This window comes from Anas acuta, chromosome 3, assembly GCF_963932015.1.
Source record: "Anas acuta chromosome 3, bAnaAcu1.1, whole genome shotgun sequence".
Classification (NCBI taxonomy): Eukaryota; Metazoa; Chordata; class Aves; order Anseriformes; family Anatidae; genus Anas; species Anas acuta.
Genome location: NC_088981.1, coordinates 11,328,362 through 11,349,941, shown reverse-complemented (window position 1 = coordinate 11,349,941; position 21,580 = coordinate 11,328,362).

Sequence of the window (21,580 nt, the reverse complement as noted above, 5' to 3'; positions counted from 1 at the left end):
TCTCGAGCAAAGAGTTCAGCACTACAAAATTTGCATCCCAATAAAATAGCCCCACAAGATAAATAAGGCCCATTTGCTTTTGGCTGGAGGCACCGGATTCATTAATCTCAGCACCTCAGGATGAACTGGGTCTGGCTCACCACGGAGGAAAGGTCACTGCTTTGTCAGCTCTGCTCCTCAGCCTCCCCTCATTAAATCTCCATCGAGACGCTGCATACTGCACTTGTTAAGAAGCAAGGATTTTTAGCATTAGCTTAACATTTGCCAGACCAAACAAGCTAAAAGGAACTTGGCAGGATGTCCAGGTCTCAAGAAATGGGACCAATGTAAACCCCAAGAGCAAAATGCTGCCAATTTGTTTCAGTTAGACATTTAGCATGGGCTGACAATTTTTGTTTGTTTTTCGGCCCAGGGGATACTGGCTGTTATCTTAGGGTTGGGTGAAGAAAGACACAGGCATTTGACCTGGCTGGAGCACATCTGCCTCATTAGATACCTTCTCACGTGGTTCTAGATCTCCTTCCTCGTGAATCCTGGCCTAGAAACTCATCTGCAAAGTGAGACCAGATAAAGAAAAAGGATCTTAAAAGACAACATTGGGAACGATATGCTCTCATAATCAACCGAAGCGCACACACGAGATATCCCAGCAACGGGTTGCTGGAAAGTGACTGGCCAGGGAAGGATATCAGCAGGCTGGCAGCCGCCTTCTTTCTGGATGGTTTCCTGTTTTGCAGCCAAATGTTAGCTCATCTCCCTGACCCAGCAGAGAAAAAAATATGTACAGCTTCTGCTGCTACGTATTTCTGAGAGTTGGAGATGGAACCACCAGTTTTGTGCCATCCCAAGCGTGCCCTAAGCGAGAGCAGTGCCACTTTGGGGAGTGCAAGGCTTTATAACCAGTTAAAGCCCACGCGTCCCCTGCAAGCTGCAAAGTCTCAAGGCTAGATCTAAGAACAGCCTGGGGACTCTAGCAGCAGGGCAAGGACAAAACCATCCCAGGACTTTGGAAACCCTAAGGGGCTGCTGCTGTTCCCCTTCACAGATCCTCTAGCCTTATGGTTTTCATAGAGCCAATTGCATCTACCACTCCACAAAAGGGTTCTGGCCAAAAATACCATTACAGCATCCTCAGGCAGCTTGAGCAGCACTCACCTCAGGCAGTGCTCCCTTTCCATAGGAGGTCAGCTCTGTGAGGAGCAGCTCCAAGTTGGTATGGCAGGAACACATCCCACCTGCCCATGCGTCTATACAACAAGCACTGAGCACCTCAAGAGAGTGCAGGTATACCACGGATATTTTTAGCTCTCTTCCTCATAAGAAATGAGGCTTCAACAAGAGATGCTCCAGAAAGAACCATTTCAAGACTGAACAAGAATTATCAGTCAAAACCCCTGCTTCATTACATGCATTTTCCCTCCTCCCCAGAGGAAGCATCACATGCGAGAGGTACAAGTCACTGCCAGCAGTGGAGACAGACAGTAGATGTCTGAGATGATTACATTTCTCTTGTCACCCGATGTTCAGCAGAGACAAAAAAAAATCATTTCATGATGAAAATCCTTTGTTAAAGCCTCCCTCTTGCAGAGAGAGCGCTGTAGCCCAATCTGCTCAGCACAGCACATACCTAACAGTGACCACAGGAGACAGCGCTCGACGCGAGCTGCAGTCCGCAGGCAGAGCAGTGCATTCAAGGAGTTGTTCCAATTAGGTCATCCCTGGTTAATTTTTTTTTTTTTAATTTTTTTTTTTTGATAAAATAGATGAAGTTGGCCCTTCAGAAATTCAGCCTTCCCATCATTTCCATTCCACTGCACTGTCGCCACTGGCACAAAATTACAAGGAAAACCACGACTTAAGGAAGGAGCTGGAGAACAATTTGAGCTGGCTTTACCAGTTACTACTGCTTTACCTGCCTGATCACCCCCAGCCCTCCCCGTCTTTGTTATCTGATCCGCTGTGCTCTGCACCTGCTGCAGATTCTCCCCTTTTTAGAGTAATTTGGCATTCACAAGACAATAACTTCAGAAATTTGCCGCTGCTTCTGGCAGGTAGGGACATGCTTTGCTTTGCAGCTGTTTGCTATGCATCTGCTAAAGCTTTCAGAAGCTGTGGGGGCAGGAGAAGCATAACAAAATGCATTTCCAGTCTTTCTATCATTACTGCAGTGGGCCAAATCCACAGCATGTGCAAATAAGCATGAGATTTCTTCACCTTGTTACACCACCTGCTCTGAGTTTTAGTCACTCAGTTCAGCCAAAAGACTCATAACCATGTTATTTTAGCTTCCCCACTCAAGTTCTCCACATTCAAACAAACCAACAGATACTTTGCTGAGCAGAGATTTTATCCTGATGTATATTTGAGAGGCCCTTCTAGCTTCCCCACTGCTTTCTGTGGTCGGTCAGAACTAGCCTTTATTTCCACCTGTGGCAGCTAACCTGTATCAACTCCTACATTTCCAGGGATATCAGTGCAAAGATGCAGGAGTGCTCCATGCCCATATCTGCATCTTTCTCTCTTCACAACCACCCTCCTGGGATGCTATTAGTGGCCCAAAGCAGTCATAGAGCTGAGCTGGTTTATCAGGGCTCCTGATACACAGAAGAAGGTGCTGAGGGGTGAAAGAGAGCTAGAGATGGCACTGCACAATTATTTTATGGTGGTAGGTGTAAAGGCAACGTACTGGTGGATGAAGAGAAGAGAGGCAAGTGCTTACCTCGCAAATTACTGTACTCCACAACCTTTCCTTTCCCACATCACACCTCTCCAGGTGGCACAGAAGTAGAGAAAAAATGAGATGATAAAGTGGCAATGAAACAGGCAAGCACCTCCTCATCTCTGAGCCTGAGGATCTCTTTGGAAGTTCACCTCCAGGGCTGAGGGTGATGCTCTTGAGGTCCACGCTGCCAGCAGGCTTCATGGTGAGGACCTGGGAGCTCAAGCTCTTCCACAGCTTTAGCTAGAACAGGCCACCTTGTGCTTTAGCACCCTCCCAGAGAAAAGGCCAGAGTTCTTAGCTCTAGGGCTGTATTCATAGACCACAAAAAATTGCAAAGAGTAGATGGAAATGATAAACAAAGCAACAAGTTTTTCTCTTCTTTTTTTTTTTTTTTAAATAAGCAATACAGAACAAACAGACCACATCAGCCCCATACCATGTAGGTAGGCTCTTGGGAAAGCATTTATATCCCCTCTCCCCACACTCATCATCAGCATCACCTGGTTCCCCACCCAGAGGCAGGTGAGGGCTGTGCTTTGCCCAGCAACAACATGAACCCAGCTGGTATCATTTACACAAGAGATATGTCCGGATCTCCACAGAGAAAGTTTTAGTAGTGAAAAACAGCATCTGCAAAATGACTTTTTTATGTTTAAACCAAGGCTGATGGTGCTGGGAGGAAGGTGACTCAGATGCCTCGTACCGTTCCTCCTCAGAGCCCGTGTTTGCGTCATCCTGCGTCAACCATCAAACCTGCTCCGCTTTACTGCTGCGGAAACCTGTTTGTCGTGTCCTTGTCTCCTGCCTGATGGCTTCTTGTGTAGGCGGCAGCAGGAAGGCTATTGCACAACATTGCAGGGCCTGTCTGATGGGAGCACCGCATTGGGATGATTTCATTTGCGTTCAAACTGGTATTTATTACAGTGGCAAAATGGGCACTTTATGCCTCTGGTTTAGCCTGAGCGGCTTTTTTTTTTTTTTTTTCCAGCTCACATACCAAAATGATTGAAGAAAACAGCTCTGAGGCACTTCTAAAATAAGAAGAGTCTGTCAGCAACTTCACGGTGACTTTACGTTCATGCCTTATGTTTCCCATGCCAAATCCTTAAGGCGACTTTGGGCTCACTTGGGCTTCCTGCGTTTCCCACTGTCCCTCAGAAACATACGGTGAAGGTATAATTGACCCAACAAACACTGAGAAGTCTCAATCCCAGTTGCTGCATCATCCTTCAGGTATATTTTCTCCAAATGAAATTCAAGGAGAAAGGGCTTTAGGAAATGGTTTGCACTCCCTCCTTCCCCAAAGCCCCGATCGGCTTTAATTAAGAACGTACTCAAAACAAGACTTGGAAGAAGCTCTCAAGAGCCACATTTCAGAAGGGCCATAACCGGTCTGATGATAACATACCACTTCCAGTCAGGCCACTGGGACTTAGGAAGATATCTGAAATGTGTTGAGATACAATGCTTGCAGTGGAACATAAAACTGTTAGGTGTCTGCTCTCAGAACCAGCTTTGCCTGGATCCATCTGGTCTGCAGAGGGGGTTCTGCCGCACTCTTTACTGTGCTCTGCTCAGGATAAATGCAAACCCAGAGTATTTAAACACCCATAAGACAAAGTGCAGCTGATGGACACCAAATGCAGTCTTCCCAAAGCAGCTGTTGATGCACCTGCTTCCAGGTAACACTTCAGGCAGGAGACAACAGTGTACTCAGTGGGTTTCCACATCCTCTCTCTGCTCCCACACGGCTCCGTACCATGGGGTCCATCCATCCCCCAGGAGCAAACTGCTCCAGCACTGGTCCCCCACAGACGGCAGCTCCCCCCAGACCCCCTGTTCCTCCGTGGGCTCCTCTCCACAGGCCGCAGCGTGGAGATCTGCTCCATGTGGGACCCATGGGCTGCAGAGGGACAGCCGGAGATCTGCTCCATGTGGGACCCATGGGCTGCAGAGGGACAGCCTGCTCCACCAGGGGCCTCTCCACAGCCTGCAGGGAGCTTCTGCGCCATGCCTGAAGCACCTCCTGCCCTCCTGCTGCACTGACCCTGGGGCTGCAGGGCTGCTTCTCACTCCTCCCTCCCAGCTGCTGTTGTACATCAGTTTTTTCCCCTGCTTTCTTAAATCTGCTCTCACAGAGGCGCAAACATCAGTAATAACTGGCTCAGCTGTGGGCAGCAGCAGGCCCCTTTGGAGCTGTCTGAAACTGGCCCTTATCTAAGACGGGGCAGGTTCTGGATCCTTCTCACAGAGGCCACCCCTGCAGACCCCGCTACCGAAACCTTGCCATGTAAACCCAATACAGGGCCTCGGCAAGCTGATGCCACGTTTGCCATCATGTCACCGCCTGTGGCTCAGAGCTGGCCTAGGCAGCACCGTGGGCAAGGCCAGTGAGGCCTCGTTGCACTCCAAGGCCGGATCACACAGTGCTCTATACACAGCAGGAAGCTGCTGCTACCGAGGCCTGGGGAACAGCTTCATACTGACAGATACCCAGGCTTAACCCTGGCTCTGTAATAGGATTAGCACACAGGCACAGAAACCCCAATTGTAGTGTCTTTTTTTTTTTTTTTTCCTTAGCACTCATCAGACAGCTTCAGCCAAAACCAGAGCCACCACCCTCCCACAGCCCCACTCTGTACCACCTCCTGTGGTGACTAAATACAAAATGTTAACAAAAATAAATTGTTCCTTGCCTCTCTCCAGTCCATCTGCCCCACAAAGGAGAGAGGAAGAGCCCTCTGGCCTCGGAGTAGAAGTCTGGGGGTAGGTTTGGGCCACCAAAAAAAAAAAAGCATCCTTTTGTGAGTCTGAAATGGGAGCTCTGTCACACACAGACTCTACTTCTGTTTCTCTTTTCCCCCATTTGACTCATTTCTAACACCAGTGTGTTCTTGACATTGGCCAGTTCGGAAAGGTAGATAACTGCACTTAGCTGCAGGCAACCAGGGTTCTCCACCAGGAGCCAGCAGCCTTAAGCTGGGTCACCAGCCACTATAAACAGGAGTAGGCCACTGCAGGGATGGCATTAATGGCAGCAAATACATCTTTAAGCCTGTTCTTCTAATTGTCAGTCACAGAGTGACCCTCTTAGGATATTTTAGGGACATTTCTTCCATGTGGACCAACCACAAACTTCTGTTTCCCTGGCTGCAACGCCGGTGCTGTGTGAAACATGGCCCAGCAGATGCAGAAGCTTTTAAAGAGGATCTGACAGGCAGGAAGGCAGGACAAACTAAAATAAAACAAACAAAAAACAATTGTTTTCTTTCAGGAAACAAGACTAAAAAAAATGTCTATTTTTCTAACATTTCTATTAAACACTACCATACCAATGAGAACAAAGGCCATCCTGCCCTGCCCTGGATGCTGGGGCTCAGGGAAAGCGCTATTAAGTTGGGTATTTTTTTGTGTTTTGCTTTTTTAATTTCAAAGGATATGAGTAGACCAAAAAGTTTTTCTTAACTGTGCTGATTCCTACTGTATGTAGAAAGTCCTTTAACTAAATTATCAACAGATTAGCCCAACACCCGAGCAGCATATGGGCATTTTCCTTACAAATTACATCATTAGGTAATCTGCCCTCAAAATTAAAGGACTTAATAATCAGTGATCTTTTTTCCAGCTCTGTAGAATAGGTCTCTTGCCCTCTTTGTGCCACTACTTTTCTGTCTACAGAGAGGATAATTTTCCTTTGTTTCTCTCAGAAAACAGGAGGTTAACTTCAGGAAAGCTATGCATTTTTTTCTGATGGAAGGTAACACATCTGAATAAATTATTTGTAACCATTAAACAGGTTAAACTTGAAGATCTACATGCATATTTTTTTTCTTCATCCAAAGGACAATGAATCCTCAGCTCCATTTCCTTTTTTAAGTTTATTAATATGTTTTGGAAGTGCATTGAGTGTGATGGGAGTTGTCATTCCAATATTGCTCAGCAGTGCCAAGCTAACACCGGTAAATTAAAACCTCTTTTATCAGTGCAGGGATCTGCCAGTGACTTATCTCCCATCCACTTTGTAGGACAGATTGCAGATAGAAAAGGGCAGCCTGCCAGGGAGGACGGCTCTTGCTCTTTCAAACCACAGGTGACCTGTCACCAATGTTTCTTTTTCCCCACTTGCTCTAAATTTTGTACTAGCTTCTTGGCTTTGATAGAAGACTTTGAGGCCCTGATTGGGACTGATGGTGGTCAGAAAACTGGGAACCTGAGGAATGTTTAATCAAAATGACACAATCACTGAAAAGCCCAAATAACTTGACTGCTGGCATTTGGCTCTGAGAAATGCCTATGAATATGGGGATTTGTAGCAAATAATTTGCCTGGTCTATGTAGGCCACCTGAAGCATCCTGGCTTCTTCCCTCGTGGAGCACCATGGCTGGGACGGGTGTCTGCCTCAGAGGGGCTGATACCACTGCAACATGAACTATTTTTGGCAGCCTGTGCTGCGCTGCTCCCAAAGCAGTGACACGTTTCCATCCATCGCCTCTCAAAAGTTAAAAGCTTGTCATAACATGTCAGGTGGTGAGGCTGCACCACGTGTCTGATGAGACAACTTCCAGTCCACTGCAGACAGCCTAGTCTGGATGCTGAAGAGATGGAGAGCCGACATCCGAGCCACTGAAAAAGGCTTCATCTGCTTATGGTGGAATCTCTCCCCCTCCTATTGACAGGGGTGACAGCTGGAAATTTGAAGAAATCTTTATTTATTAAAAATGTAACCATTTCTCTTGTTAGAAACTTAAAACATTTCTGTAAGCTTCAAAGGTGAGTGAACAATGGGCCAGGATTTCCATCAATTAAATAAATAAATAAATAAATAATCAACCCTGAACTCCTCTGTACAGAACAACAACAACAAAAATGTGGCAAATGCTAGCAATAGGCCAGAACATGGATGCAATGGCATATCCCACACCCAAAATAATGTGTCCTCAAAACCAGATGCTTTAATATTCAGGAAAGGTTGAGGCTGGCATCAAATTATTGGTTTGTCCTGGTTACAAAGAATAATGTTATTTTTAAATTCTAGCCCCTGGGGGCTCTCACAGAATGGCCAGTTACATAAAGGAGAGGAACATAGCTGGTTATGAACACTTCAGAATAAGATAAAGGAAGTCCCAAGAGAACTGAGGCTGATGCACCCAAAGCTATAGCACCTTTGCTGATATTTTCCCCTTCACAGCCTTTCCAGGCCAGTGCTTAGGTCCTGAGGGAGGTGTTGGTGCCCACTAAACCTGAGCAGAAGGGGAGCCCTGCTTCACCTGTGATCTGGGGGGAAACAGTGCTTTCAGTTGTTCTCTGAAAAACAAACAAAACAACACAATAAGCCAAGAGGTAGATGAAGAAAATACTACAGTGTTAAATATGTTGCAGATCAAGAAGTGCTTCAATAGCACAGCCCAAACGTGTCCTCACTAGATCATCCCAATTTCATATCCTTTAGGCAACTTGTCTACATACCAGCACTGGCAAGGAAAAATCCTGTCAGAAGCATTTTTTTCTGTCTTTATCCTCTGAGTGTCCAACTCTTTTCTTGCTAAATCTCTACAGTCTGGAGCTCAAATTACCATTTCTGACCAGTGCAGAAACAAATGATGAAATATTCATGATTTGTTCATACTTTTCATCTTACAGAAGCAACAGCCAAGCACTAAATTTGCATGATCTAACCAAAGACAGCATTTCAAGAGATAAGTACTTTATACAGTGATATTCTCAAACTTTTGTATATTGAGGTAAAAACAGCAAGTGTTTGCTCTTGCTTGTGCAGTCACACATTGTTTAAAGAGCATCCCGCTAAATTTTCTGAGGATGTGTAAATTTATCATCTGGGCCACAGGAAATAAAGCAGGGTTAAAACACTGAACAAACTGCACTGAAGTTAACAAGCCTAAGGTTCATAAACCCTGCAATAGAAGCTTGCAGAAATCTTTCAAGGCTCATCCAATAAAGCCCCGTGGCACTTTGTTCTTCCCCCCAAATCTCCATCTGTCTGAGCCAGCATCAGCAGGAAATTTTGCATGGAAGCTTGCCAGATAAAATAGCTACTTCAGCTGGCTTTCAACTACCATTAGATTTAGAGGGTTCTTTGAGGAATATGTTAAAATCTTTGCAATTTTTAAGCTATGTCCAACCCAAGTTAGAGATGGGTCACATCTTGTCTCAATGTACTTAGTACATCTTACAAAAAAAGATCATTCGTATATGCTTTAATTTTACATATGCAGTTATTTTCCATCTGCATTTTGCCCTGTTCACCTCCTGCTGCACTAAAAGCTGAAAACACTCCCGTTTCCTGGGGATGTTCAAAAGTTAATTTAAGTCAATTTAATTAAATACATCTCATTCCCCTCGGAATTGCCCCAAACTTTCCAAATACAGTTGCCTTACAAGTGGACTTGGCCTTCAGCCCTCGGCACAGGTTAGACTTCAATACCCACATTCGCTTGCTGACACAAAGTTTGCTACTGGGAGCTAGAGTGACTGTTGACTTCTAGCAGCTACTTAGTTTTCAGATAATTTCTTTGAAATGTATTTCTTCCCCCAGCACAGCACAGATGACATAATGTGCCCTTGAATGCCTCCAAAAGAAGTTGACTGAAATTTGTAGGAGTGATATTATGACATTTTTTGCAAGTCCTTTTCCTGAAAAGGCAGAAAATCACAGACAGTCTCCCTGTGAGCAGCATCTTAGGGAGACTACAACCCCTTGTGACACAGCATCACTCTGAATCCACTGGGAGCCCAGCTGTGGTTCTTCCAGCTTGGCCATCCATCACATCTGCAACCAGTACCCTGGCTTCCAGAACATACACCACTCTTTAGCAGGCTAAGGTGCTCTGAGATTAAACACTATTTACCAGATATTCTTGGTATCAAACTGCATTAGGCATGTCACTAACGACCTTCAGAACAATGAGACCTCTTCAAGCCAGATTTGGCTGTGTGAGTCAAGGCGCACTTGAGTTGTTTCAAGCAGATTTTGTCAGGTTCCTCTGGAGTGTCGCAGTAGTTCAGATGAATTTACAAGGACTTTGCCCTCTTCCTGAAGCAGAAATCCTGGGGAGCCCTGGACCCTCTTGGAGGGGCCGTTGGCCCAGTTACTCTTCCACAGGCCATCCCCTCTCTGCAGCCTTGTTCTCAGCCTGCCCAGGGGATGTGGTGGCTGGGTCATAGTGGCAACTGAGCAGATCTTGGCTCCCCAAGGCCATGCCCATGCTGCCCTTGGTAGGACAGGTAGCTGTCACGTAGGGCTGTGTATGAATGACTGATTTTTCACTCCTTTCTAAAACTCACTTAAGCATTTTGTCATGATGAGGACACACAGAAGTGCAGGGAGTTTGCAGAGAAATGCAGGAAAACAAGGTCTGTCATTTCCAGGGAGCAAACTCAAAAACATCTCCTTAAATTTGTAGAACAATCATTTTCACAGCAATGAATTTTAATTGATGCTCTTTATCTACTAATACAGGGGAAATTTTTCTTTTTATATTTTTCCTAGTTGGGACATGTCATTTTTGATCTCCATTTTCATAATTAGTAGACTACCATTTCAAACAAAAAGTGCCAGGCAGGGTATTTATGCGTAGCGGTTCTGCCTCAGGCGTTAATGAAGCACGATACTACGCAGCAGGCACAGTTGTGTTGGGTGTAATGATACAAATTGGATGTAAATAATACAATTATTTGTGGGGTAACACAAGCACTGCACAAATAGTGTTCCTGACAGTAAATACTGTTGTTAGGATAGGAAGGTGCTGCTAATGCCACTAAGCATTACAATCAATTGTCGATAACATCATGTGAACCAAGCTAATAAATGGGGAATTATATGCCTCCTGCACATTCCTGCCTGTGTGAGACAGGACTTGTGTGCTAATAGAGCAACAAATAATCCCACTGGAAAATCAAGTCAAGGAAGCTGCAAGTTAACAAACCAAAAAAATCCCCAAACGCAGCACTTCCCATGGAGGAGAACAACCTCTACAAATGCAACGAGGACATGAAGGGTATGTAAAAAACTTTTTGCAAAGACAGCTGTGAAGCAGAACTTCTGTCTCAGCCCCAAGACTGACAGCAAGCAACAAACCTCCCAAACCCAAGATGCAGCACCCTGCTGAATGCTCAGCGGTGTGAAAGGCAGAGCAGCCATCACGTGCAATGCAGGGGCTCTTGGTTTGCTGCTCGCCGCCTGCCTGTGCCCACTAAAAAGTCCTGTGGGAGGGAAGGGCAGGCTGCCTCTGCTTCGCTGGAAAGCAGACCTCCACCCCCTGACATGAGATGGTTCAGCAGGTCTGGAAAAGACTGCGAAACGTGAGTCACCGGACTGGAAAAACAGAGTGCAAATTATTTGGAGAAGTTGCACAAGCTCCCAAATAAAATGCTGGCTCTCCCTGCAAAGGGAGTGTTAGCAGCTCCCCTGTGATAGACTCGGAGGAGAGATGAAGGCTAATGTAAGCCTCGCCACTTGCTACGGGAGAAATTGGAGAAATCACTCAAACGAGGCAGGGATTAAACTGGGACTGAGCTCAAGGAAATTTAGATTACAATGATGGAAAGGAGGAGAAGATTAAAACTCAGGGCTGAGTGAGTAATGCCCAACAAATGTATTCAAATGAATCTCCTCCATCGAGGCACTTCCAGAGCTCCCATCACCTTGCAATCTTTAATGCACTTGCTCTGCTGGAAGGAAGGCAGTGCTGCTATTTCTATCTCTCGTTTGGGGAATGGAAACACGGGGAGATTAAGTATCTTGCTCAAGGTGACCCAAAAAGTCTGCTCCAGAACAGAAGAATGCAGCCAAATCTGTCAGGTCTCAGCCCAGCGAGGGGACCACAACTCCTCCTGTGAACAGCGTGTAACTTCGAGGGAAGCATTCACTCCTTGGGCTTGTCCTCTGTCTTGTAGTTGAGGACTGCAGATCCCTGGCCTGGGACACACTGCCAAAAATCCCACAGCCAGTGCCAGCACCTTTCCCAAGCTCTTCTCTGCTCAGCCATTCGCTTCTGCAGAAGGCAGCAGGAGTTTTTTGGGAGCATCGAGAGGAACAGAGCAAGGGTGACGCACTTGGGCTGGCGTGTTTGCCACTCAGTGGTATAGCCACCCGCAGTACTGAGGGTGCTGAGCCTGTGCTGTGGGAGGGGAAGAGCCATGGGGCAGCTGCCTGACGGCTGGATTTGCAATTACTTTGCCTCCATTTGGATCCTGCACAGACGCATGGATCTCACCACTGCAGAACTGGATCCTCACCTGTCAAGGTCTCCAGTTGAAATAAACTGCTGGAGAGTCTCGTCCTTGTGCCTTCTGAGCTTGAGCAGGCAAAAAATTGTGACGTAGCTGCTGGGGCTCTTTGGTTTTAATGTAAGTGAATTTGCCCAGACCTGCTGGAAGTTCGCTGCATGCTCAGCATCTGCCCCCAGCCCTGTGGCCTCACAGAGTGCAGTACCAGTGCCTATTTTTTCATTTTTTTTCTCTTTAACGAAGAGAGATTTGGCTGGCCTTGGGTGCTTTTTCAGATTTTACCATGTCTGCAGGGTGCCCATGAACATGGGGAGCCTCCAGCAGAGCAGCCCATGCTGCAGACTGTGGGCATGCCTCACACCCAGCCCAGGCTGAGGAATATTCTGTGTGACCAGAGCAATGCCCATGGAGTGGAAATCTTGGCTCTGCATGCAGACCTGGGAATAGCACTGCCCCAAGACTGAGAGCAATTTTTACCTGTATCTATATTTTGCCGAGGCTTTCATTACACCTTTCCAGCTGCCAAGGCACATTTTCTGTTGGCACCTCATTTGCAGGAGGTTTTTCTTCCTTTTTTTCTCTGTCCTTCACACAGCCCGTTTGCTGCTCTCTCTGCTCCCAGAGATGACACCTCCCAGGTGTTTTCTCTAGGCTGCACCAGGTCAGTTGCAAGGCAGATTGCTTTCACACCTGCCACGAAAATCTCCACTGAACATTTCCACAAAACTTCAGTGACCGCTCTCAAGTCCCACCAACTTCTGCAGGGCAGCTGCAGTTCTGAGCCTGGCCAGCAAAAAAAAAATAATGAAAATTTTGTGGGACCCAATCCCCAATTCTGTTACAGCCTGGAGAATGATATCCATCTATTTCAGCAAGTTGTGGATGAGGTCTCATCCCTTCATAAATGGAGCTGCCTAGTGGCTTGCTCATCTGCGTCCCCAGCCCCAACCTGGTGCTGTAGCATCCATCCATCCTTCCATCCACCCCTCCATCGCCTTGGGCTCCCCATCAGGGGTCTGTGTCCCACTGCAGCCGGCGTGTGCGTCCAAGTGAATGTGTTGGTAAATAATTTATGTGGGCATGATTTACATGCTTAATTAGCTTTGCTTTTAATTGCAGCATTCACAAGGCAGAATATTTTACCACAAAGCGCTATGCCTGGAGCCTGTTTGATTAACTACAGAAAGAAAAACATTTAGTAGCATAAAACTGAACCACCACAAAGTCAATACATATTAAAGGATTTGAAGGGCTTTTTTTTTTTTTCAGCTAAACACATTTTATGAACAGCAGGGAAGACAAAATTCTGAATTCAGCGCTAGATACCATTTTTTTTCCTTGCTGCTCTGCTGCAAACCAATCTCAGGGTCTTGCAATCTGTTTTTCTTTTTTTTTTTTTTTTTTTTCATTGAAGGACAAATAAATGATACAAAGCCTGGACATCACCTCAGTCTATCTTATTTCCCTTGCATCAAGCTTTGGGAAAGGGCAGCCAACATTTAATGACATTTAACCCCTTTGGCCATGACCCTGGCCACACGTTAGCAAGTGATCCCTGCAGTCCCGGGGGCTGGTTCTGTGCAGGGAAATTAAGGTAAATCCTGTGCTGTTTGTAGCAGCTGCCTCTAAGATATATTGCATCACAAAATTAACAAAGCCTGTGCGGTATTTTAGGAAGAAACCCGGAGTAACCGCATGTACGAGCACCATCTATTGGCTGCACTATTGCTTACAGGGTGCAAAATGCATCCCATTTCTCCGCGGCATGGCACAAGGGACAGGCCTGGCCTCCAGGAGCTCATTTGGGACAAGCAGCCAGGCAGGGGCCAGTGGGGATTGCCAGTGGGGAGCCCTGGGTCACCCAGGTTCAGAAGGGGAGTTTGGTGGCTCTCTACCTGGGGTCGTGGTCCTGATGCCCTCTGGAGCAGCCTGCCAGCTGCTACAATTAAGGATGCTCCATTACCCTCTTTTCCTATAGGGATAATCTATTTTGGCCTCGGCAGCCTGAGATAATTAACTCCAAACAAGGTTTTGGGAGCATTCGGGGTGTTTGGCCACTGCTCCTGCTCTATCGTTTTAAGAACAAAGAGCTACAAATCCACAGCAATTTAGAGTCTGACTTTCCAATTAAGGGTTTGATGTGTTTTTATGCCTCTGAAGTGACAATATTTGTCAGGCCGTTTGTTCGGTGCATTGTCTGCATGTGCAGTTACACAGGAATTGGTTTAATTAAGGTTAATTGGTGCATAATTAGAGCTGCTGCCAACACAAAAGAATGGCTGCAGACCAGGGAGAGAGTCGATTTCTATCCAGCTCCAAAGGACAAATAGCATCAAGCGGAGATTACAGCTGAGCACTAAAAACCTAAACTGCTTCGTGTTTTAGCACTGCTTTTTGTAAAACAACATGTCTAGCTGCTTGGCACTGCTCTCCCCAAGGCACATAGCCCTGTCCCAGTAAACGAAGCATTTTTAATGGTGGAAGGTGTCTGAGCTACTAAATCCTTGCAGTTGGATACTGCCCTTTGCCAGTGCAGGGGAAATGCGCGGGATGGGATGCTGAAAATCAAAATGGAAGCAAAAATGGAGGATGAGGGGTCTCTCAAGAAGCAGCTGGGACTTCTGGCACAGTAAACTCACCTGGAATTGCTGGCGTGGCGTGGTCCCGGAGGGAGGCTCCAGTCCCAGCTGTCAGGTGATGCCACCAGCACTTGCAGGACAACCCTGGCACAGTTCTGGTGTCGGTGCCTGGTCTCTGCAAGAGCTGAGTGGGATGATCATCAAAGAGCATCTCCCGTTGTTGTTAACCTGAGAAGACCAAAGAGTTTCCATGAGGAAATGTCTCCACACCGTAAAACACCATGAGCAGCACCGCGCAGCTGCATTGGGTGCTACTAGAAGCAATTCAGGCTCTCAGAAATATTTTTGAGAAAAGCCAGTTCGGCTAGAAGAAATGTCAGGACAACTTTCAAAGCCCACGGCTTTGTGGCTGAAGTTCTTTGCCAAGCAGGATTTCTTTCTTGCCCTCACTGGGAAGTTTGCCTCTTCTCCACTCAGCCACACCGACGCTGGTTGAGCCAGCCCGGCACAGCCCTGGGGAGCTCCACCACAGCTCTGAAGAAGAAATAGATAATTCTGTAAGTTCAGCCCTGCAGGTTGGAGCCTGCTGGCCTAAACCTCTCCCCACTTTGCTCCTGGCACTGCCAGCGAGGGCACAGTGAGGGCATGAAACCGGGTGTTCCATGCTCACAGTTAAATACTTGCTTAGGCCAAGCCATGACCACACAGTGCCTGCAGCTCCCTGCTGCCTGCAGTGGGGTTCTTCCTCCTTAATTTAGCTGTATGGGAATTAGATGACCAGTCCAGCAACCTCCTTTGGACCCTGGGACAGACCAGGGTCACCTAAAGTCAATTCCACCTTCTGGAGGTGACCATCTGATCCCCCACACAAAACTACTCATCGTTCTTCCACCTGAACCCCCTCACATACAGCAAGTCCAAGAAGCAGCTAAAGGCAAAGCCATTTTCAGAGAAGCCCAAAGGAGCTGTCAGCGCTAAATCTTAAAGAATAATAAATTATGAATTAAAAAAGAGTGAGGAGGGAGGGGAAAAGGATTGCACGCCTGAGACAGCCCCACATGATACAGGTGCTTTCAGGTTGCTAAGCTGCAGGGAATGATTCAGGAACAGTGTCCAAGGGGCGCAGCGATGAAATCAGTGTTACAGGAATCAAAGGGCTTGGTACATGCATGAACAGGAAAAAACATCTTTGCTCAAGCTATAGGTAACAGTGAAAATGTAAATAAGTAAATATTCTTCCCTGTTGCACAAACACAGAAGCCCAGCTTCTGACGACACAGAGGATTTGGGGTTTCCACAGCACTGATGTCAGAAACTACTTAGTGCCTTGGCAAGTGAGGGATCAGCTGGTCTCTCCAGCTAGAACTGGGGAATCTCAGGAAGGGCAACTTCTCAGAGCTGGGGAAAAGCTCCATGTTAAGACAGAAAAGGTGAAACCAACTGTTTTTGAAGAGTTTCCTATGCAGGAACCAGTTGACCACATTGCATAAATCAGCACAGCTCCACTGATGAATGGGCTGGTGCCAGGCAGGGTCTGAACCCAAAAGGAACAAAAGTCCCTTCCAGCCATAACGTGGGGCAACAAAAAGCTTTCTGCTTCTTTCAAAGACGACACGGCTCACATGATGTGGGATCCTCACAGCAGGGTTGCCAGCCGTTTCTCTATTATTATTAATTTCAGGATCCAGCAGACAACACAGCTGCGTAGATCACCAGTGGATGCTGAACGGGCACTCAGAGGCATCAGCATTGCCAGAAGAAAATAACACTGACCTGTCATATGAAGAGCTTCTTGTCTGCAGATCTTGAGGAGGGGTAATGTGGCACGAGGCCACGTCTTGACCAGCAGATACGATGTGCTCTGGGAAGCTGGAGGTGGCAGGGAGGGGCCTGACTTGTCCCCAAGGGGATGGAAAGGTTTTGCTCACTCTCAGGTCAGAAATTTAAGATGAGGCTTCCCTCCATCCCTCAAGGACAGCCTGCCTCTGCAATTACCCTAGTGGTTCTTCAATGCAGTCACAGATTATCGTCGATGGGAATCTGCTGCCTCTAAATTCAAGAGGGCTGTCACACAGGAGTAGGACAAGCACATGGACTGCCCCTTGTCCCCTTGCTTCACATCTGCTGGATGGCTTCTCCCCTTCCCAACAAAGCTGTTGAATGGAGCATCGAAATCGTGGTGCGTTCAGTGAGCTAGGGGGTGTCAGGTTCTTCCCTCTCTGTGTTGCACTCGCATTAGACGTGTTTTTTCAAATGATGTTTTGCATTGATTCGTTTTTCTGGGTGAGCAGCGCTATTTGACGTACTCTGCTGACTGAACTTCTTGTCAAGCATGTTTTTTAGCAAAGATTTTTGTTCCCACACTCAGGTGACACAACTGAATGAGTAATCTCAGAGTTCAGAGTCTGTTTGTTGATGCAGTGTCCTCTTTAAATGTTGCTGGCCTGTTGGTCATCCTGCTTACTGACTGCAGTCAGTAATACACTCCTGGAGAATTTCTAAATATAACTCCACAGAAGACTGCGTGGCTCTAATTGTCTTCTTACACAGCCTTGCACCAAGCTCATACTAATAACATCCTGAATATCTTCTCCAGAATAAGTCAGACGAGCCTGATTTGAGGTACAGAAATGGCTCATTATACATTTGTTAGTTGCTGGTTACAGCAGCCTTGCTGAGCTATCAGTCTGGGCAGTTACGCAAGTGATTCTGGCCATTAGGAGCTGTTACTCCACTAACACAATGAACTTTGTTTTCTCATTAATAAGTGTGTTAAAAACAGAATGCAGAGTATACGAAAAGGTTATTATGTCTTTTATAATGAAATGCGTGTTAGGCCATAACTCAGACACCAGCTAAAAATCACAAGCCTATTAAAAAGAAATTGTGCTTCAGTCCATTCAGTTGAGGCAGCGTACGTGGGAGATGGCAAAAAATAAGGGAGCAGGAAAAAAGTAAATTGGAAGGGGACTTTTTAGACATAGCCACATAGGTTAGCACTGCCACTTGCCAAGCAATCACAAGAAAATACTTTGAGTAGAAGGGTCAAAATACAAAACCAGAAAAAAATTAAACAACCAATTTCCACCAAGACCCATGACTGTAAGTGTAGTAGTAATTCTTTCTAACATAGAGGATTTCAGTATTTGGGAACAATGGTCCCAGAGTACTGCCAGGTGTGGTGCCGTAGCACTGCCCTGGCTCACAGTGCTCTCACAACCTTGCTTTGCCCTCTTTGGCATTTCCAAGGTGGCGATGAACCTCAGGGGAAAAAGTATTTTCACTCACGTCCTAATGATGTCCTCTGTCACCTGCAGAAGATGCAAGTCTGAACGATGCTTTCAGCCTGGATAACTCCCTCTGGAAGTGTCTGGACCAAGCCAGGACTAACTCCACCACTGGTTGATGCAAGAAGAGGCAGCCATCCCCTTTACATCTCAGAGGACAGGGTTGTTTTCAAGACATGGCAGACTGCAGGTTGTTTTTTTATCTTACCACGAAGGAGAAATAAGCGTGATGCAGCAATCTTCACTGGATCGCACTATAACACACACAGCCGGGGCTTTCTCCTGTACACCTTGATTTCTTGTTTGGGGATGCTGCTTGTTGCTTGGTTACGGGATGCTACTGAAAAGCGCTGCTTGCCGTGCTGAGGAGAAGGAATTGCTTCTTGGGGAGAGAAGATTATCTGCCAGGGACATTGCTGGTACAAAGCAGGCAATGATGTGGGAAGGATGGGGTGACATCAAGGTAAGACTACTGATATTTCTTTGTTACAGATTCTGTTCAAACAAACAAAAAAAATTATCTTGGACCCTGTGAATGACACCCTAAAAACAACTAAAAAAAAAAAAAAAAGACAGAAATAAAAAATAACAACCCTAAAACCTCCCAGAAGCTGAACATATTCGTAACGTGGCCCCTGCTGGAGAACCAAAGTCCCTGTCTCTGGCCATAATAGCCCATTACCATAAATGTTGCCACACCAGCTTTGTACCTGCAAGCAAATTTACTCCATGAAATTTGCACTTGTCTCCGCATTAATGAAGTAATTGGTTTTTGGAATTATTTTTATTGCTAATTACATTAGCAGCTTTATGCACTCCTGGCTTGCTTCAGTAAGCATTTAAGGAGATGCCTTTTAATGGAGCATTATGTAATATGGAGAATTAAACAAACAACCCTGAGTAACGAGAGAGGTTTTACCTTCAGTTCTGAACCAAAGCACACCGGGTGGCTGGAGGAAATGTCACTTTAGTGGAAAGAAAAGGAGGTCTGTTACCACATGGACAGTGCCACCCCCTGCCAGAAGCACCCAGGTCACACACCGCGCTTGGGACACCCAAGGCATGCTACAAGCAGGGGCTGTAGAAAGCTGTGACAGGCAGCCAGGTGCAGGGGCGATGTGTGCACACCCCTGTGGCTAGGAAGCGGGTCTGTTTGAAAACCTCTGCTCAAACACAAGCTTTATCCCCTGTCCGCTCTGACCTGAAGACCAGGCTGCTCCTCCACGCATTTCTCAGTACAGACCAAATGGACAGCTACAGAGACTGAACTTCTTCAGGCTCCCATTAAAGCCAAACCCAGCAATGCCATTGCAGTCCCTGTCTTGTAAATGCTCTATATGTAGCAAATGCACGTGTCCAGATCTACTCCATAGTCGCTTTGTTTCCCCAGCTCACATGGCATCTTTATTTAACTCGTCCAAGGATGTGCAAAAATTCATTTGCATAAAGCTCAAGCTGTACAAGACTCTCTGTTCTCACACACCACCAAAAACTTGGGCTTTATTTTCCATAGTTATTCCCTTGGCTATATACTGGCTGAGTCACATACCAATGAGCATCCAACCTATACTTGTCACCGTGCATCTGTGCGGACAGCAAAGCATGACTGCAGCCCTTTCTGCACACACACCTCTACTTCCATGAGATGGTTCAAAAGAGGCCGAGGTCCATAACACACAGAAACCTACAGAGGAAATGGCCACACGCTTCCACCTCTGGATCCGGAGCTGCAGCCTGACCTCCCGAATTGCCAAGGCATGAAGGTCTCTAGGCCATGAACTTTTTGCTCCCTCCACCCCAAACTTCAGCCCACACTTAACTGCCTGGTGCCAGAGCTGACTTCAGCTTTACTCTGGCTGTTAGGGGCATGCCTTCACACTCCATTTAACCTCCGCCTGGCCGTGTCTCCCCAGGGGAGGAGAACATCACTCTCAACCACATGCAGGATGGACCAGATGCTAGGTCAATGCATATAGAGAGGTGCAGCTAATTGATTTCTGGGCACAGACGCCCTTCTCTATGCAGATAGCCAGATGCATGAGAGGCTTTTGATTGATCTTAAACCACGAGGGGATGTGCTGCTGGGTAACATCTCTGCTTCTGAATATCACAAGGCATTTTACATACAAGACAGCACCGAGCAGAGACCAAGTGATGCCAACAAATGGACTCCCACCGCCTTCAGCACGGCTGGGACAAGCCTGCAGTGACCCTGAGGGGAAGATGATTGACTGAAATACCATATATCACTGACTGACTGGTGACTGCAGGGGAGAGTCAGTGACAGGTTGTATTAGTGCTTAATTAAGACAGATAGAAGGCTACTTCCCTTGGCTAATTTGCTCCCCTGAACTTGCTCCCACTCTCTAGTTCAAAGTGAGTGCGTCTTAGAAAGGCAAAGCCAGTGTGTCGAGCATCACAGCCAGCCACACTCACCCAGAGGAGTTAGCATAATCCTCGCTGAGCCTGGAGACTGCCTCTCCAAGGGATTCTGTCCTTACAGGAAGATAAGGCAGCTGATGCACTGCCAGAGCACATTTATTAGAGAGAATAAAGTTGAGAGGAGAAGCTCTGCCTGGCCAGCTGCCCAAATCACTCCCGAGCAGGCAGGTCATACAGGCAGGCTTCAGCTGAACAGCACCTGGACTTAAGCTACTGCTCATGGCTGCTTTGCCCTCTTATTTTCAAAAGCGCACAGGGAAGGTGGCTGCTTTCTGCACCTATGCTGCAATGCAAAGCGAGACAGGACATCTCTTAATGGTCAAGGTCAGAAAAAAGGCCTCGTCACCTCCAAAACTGTGCATCCTTCTTGCCATTGCCCACCAAAATTCCTGTGCAGCTGGTGCTTTTGTGACGGGACGCTGCTTGCTGTTGTAGAGTGGCTCAGTTTCTGTTATAATCTCTGAGAATTGGAGAAAAAAATTGAAAAAACTGCAATAGTCTTGAGATGGCTAACATCTTGCCAGCATTGGCTGGGTGACTTGAGGGGCTGACTTTTGCAATTCTGGGATTCCCTCTGTGTGCTCTGGCTGCCCAGAAGCTGTCTGGCACCAGGTCCAATTTAGAGCAGAGCATGGCCTGGTGGAGCTCCAAACCTGGCAGAAATCTCCCAGCAACCCTGAAATGAATTTTACGGAACCCAGAGTGCGGATTTCTATATATCATCCATGCATGCAATTTAAAAGACAAAAGATAAAGCAGAGACATCTGAGGGGAAGCTCAGTTGGTGGCAGGGAGCCTGCACGCACCCGCAGCACAGACAGCATCATTTCCACCACCAAGGCCACCCCAGAACAAAGGCAGTCATGCAGGGAGGCAAGCCCTCCTTCCAGGAACATCAGGCAGCACTGGATGTCGAGTCCTAAGAAAACACTGCCTTCCCGTGCTCCACATGCAGAGAACGAGGCAGGGGGAGGATTGTTTGCCACAGCTTCTTTCCAAGGATTATGTAAGAAAGGAACAATAATAAAGATGTCTGAAGAGGGAATATTTGTTCCCACACTGCAAACAACAACATCCAAACTCGCAAGGCTCCAGGTGTGGCCACGCCATCTGATGAGTCAGCCAGTGGCCACATGAGGAATGTGCTTCACACCTTCCCTGAGAGAAATTATATTTTTGTCTCTTAAAATGAAAACAAACAAACGGAAACTAAACTGAAAAATAAAACAGAAATGACTGCTGAATCTGAAGCTACTGCTAACCCCAGTACCTTTTCCGAATCCCTCACCTAGCACCTGACTTG